Source organism: Chlorocebus sabaeus, chromosome 9 (assembly GCF_047675955.1).
Source record: "Chlorocebus sabaeus isolate Y175 chromosome 9, mChlSab1.0.hap1, whole genome shotgun sequence".
Lineage (NCBI taxonomy): Eukaryota > Metazoa > Chordata > Mammalia > Primates > Cercopithecidae > Chlorocebus > Chlorocebus sabaeus.
In genome coordinates this window covers 49441255-49443671 of record NC_132912.1, presented here as the reverse complement: position 1 = coordinate 49443671, position 2417 = coordinate 49441255, and the positions used below count along the sequence as shown (strand labels likewise).

General features: G+C 40.9%; 1 pseudogene; it reads left to right on the top strand.

Moving 5' to 3' along the window:
- The first annotated feature begins 917 nt into the window (after positions 1 to 917).
- LOC103215811 (large ribosomal subunit protein uL16-like) lies at positions 918 to 1687 on the top strand (annotated as a pseudogene).
- The last annotated feature ends 730 nt before the right edge of the window (positions 1688 to 2417 follow it).

Below are 2417 nucleotides of genomic sequence, written 5' to 3'. Positions count from 1 at the left end.
ATTATTATTTAGTTAGATTTATGTCTGTCATTTTAGTTTGTTCTTGTTTTTGTTTTTGAGACACAGTCTCACTCTGCCCCCCAGGCTGGATTGCAGTGGCATGGTCTCAGTTCATTGCAAGCTCTGCCTCCCGAGTTCACGCCATTCTCCTGCCTGAGCCTCCCAAGTAGCTGGGACTACAGGCAGCCACCACCACGCCCAGCTAATTTTTTGTATTTTTAGTGGAGACGGAGTTTCATCCTGTTAGCCAGGATGGTCTTGATCTCCTGACCTCATGATCCGCCCGCCTTGGCCTCCCAAAGTGCTGGGATTACAGGCCTGAGCCACTGTGCCCGGCTGTTTTGCTTTTTATATGTATCATGTCTTTGTTGTTCCTGTTTTGTCTTTACTTCTTTCTGTTTCATTGAGTTAATATTTTCTAATATAGTATTTAAATTTTATTAATAATTTTATCACTGTATTTTTTATTTTTAGTGGTTTCTCTAGGATTTTTTGTATATATCTTATCAGTATGAGTTTCAGATTCACAATAGCTTATTTCCAGTAATATGCAGAAATGTTACTCATGTAGAACTTAATTCTCTCATTCTTTTGTGGTTATGTTATTTATATTATATCAATTAATGTTACAAAGACATACACTGTTTAAATTATTATTGGTGCTATTATTAGCAAACATACCACCCATATATTAAAATTAAATATATTGCATATATGTATTATAGAATTGTATATATTACAGGGCCAATAGTATATTGTATACATGTTATTTTATATAATTGTTTTTAAAATGAGTTAAGAAAAAAGAAAAATGCATTTCTACTGTCTAATTACAGACAAATAATTACATCATACTGAACACACAAAAACTGGAAGCATTCCCTTTCAGAACAGGAATAAGACAAGGGTGGCTCTTTCCCTTCGGTGCGCCACTGAAGATCCTGGTGTCGCCATGGGCCGCCGCCCCGCCCGTTGTTACCGGTATTGTAAGAACAAGCCGTACCCAAAGTCTCGCTTCTGCCGAGGTGTCCGTGATGCCAAGATTCGCATCTTTGACCTGGGGCGGAAGAAGGCAAAGGTGGATGAGTTTCCGCTCTGTGGCCACATGGTGTCAGATGAATATGAGCAGCTGTCCTCTGAAGCCCTGGAGGCTGCCCGAATTTGTGCCAACAAGTAGTACATGGTAAAAAGTTGTGGCAAGGATGGCTTCCATATCCAGGTGCGGCTCCACCCCTTCCACGTCATCCGCATCAACAAGATGTTGTCCTGTGCTGGGGCTGACAGGCTCCAAACGGGCATGCGAGGTGCTTTTGGAAAGCCCCAGGGCACCGTGGCCAGGGTTCACATTGGCCAAGTTATCATGTCCATCCGCACCAAGCTGCAGAACAAGGAGCATGTGATTGAGGCCCTATGCAGGGCCAAGTTCAAGTTTCCTGGCCGCCAGAAGATCCACATCTCAAAGAAGTGGGGCTTCACCAAGTTCAATGCTGATGAACTTGAAGATATGGTGGCTGAAAAGCAGCTCATCCCAGATGGCTGTGGGGTCAAGTACATCCCCAATCGTGGTCCTCTGGACAAATGGAGGGCCCTGCACTCATGAGGGCTTCCAATATGCTGCCCCCACTTAATACTCACCAACAAATTCTACTTCCTGTCAAAAAAAAAAAAAAAAAAAAAAAAAAAAAGACAAGGGTGCCCTCTCTTCCCATTCCTCTTCAACATAGTACTGGAAGTGCTATCCACAGCGATCAGGCAAGAGAAATAAATAAAAGGCATCCAGATAGGAAAAGAAGAAACAAAACTCTCTCTCTTTGTGGATGATATGATTCTATGCATAGAAAAGCCTAAAGACTCCGACAAAGCCTCCTGGAATAAATAAATGACTTCAGTGAAGTTTCAGGATACAAAATGAATGTGCAAAATTAGTAGTATTTCTATAAACCAATAACATTCAGGCTGAGAACCAAATCAAGACTGCAATCCCATTTACGATAGCCACAAAAAATAAAAATACCTAGGAATACAGCTCACCAAGGAGGTGAACGATCTCTACAGGGAGAACTATAAAATGCTGCTAAAAGAAATCAGAGAGGACACAAATAACTGGAAAAACATTCCATGCTCAGGGGTTGCAAGAATCAATATCATTAAAATGGCCATACTGCCCAAAGCAATCTATCTATAGATTCAATGCTATTCTTACCAAACTACCAATGTCATGTTTTTATAGAATTGGAAAAAACTATTCTAAAATTCATGTGGAACAACAACAACAAACAGCCCGAAAGCAATCCTAAGCAAAAAGAACAAAGCCAGAGGCATCAAATTACCTGGCTTCAAACTATACTAATAAGGCTACAGTAACCAAAGCAGCATGGTGCTGGTACAAAAACAGACACCTAGACCAATTGAACAGA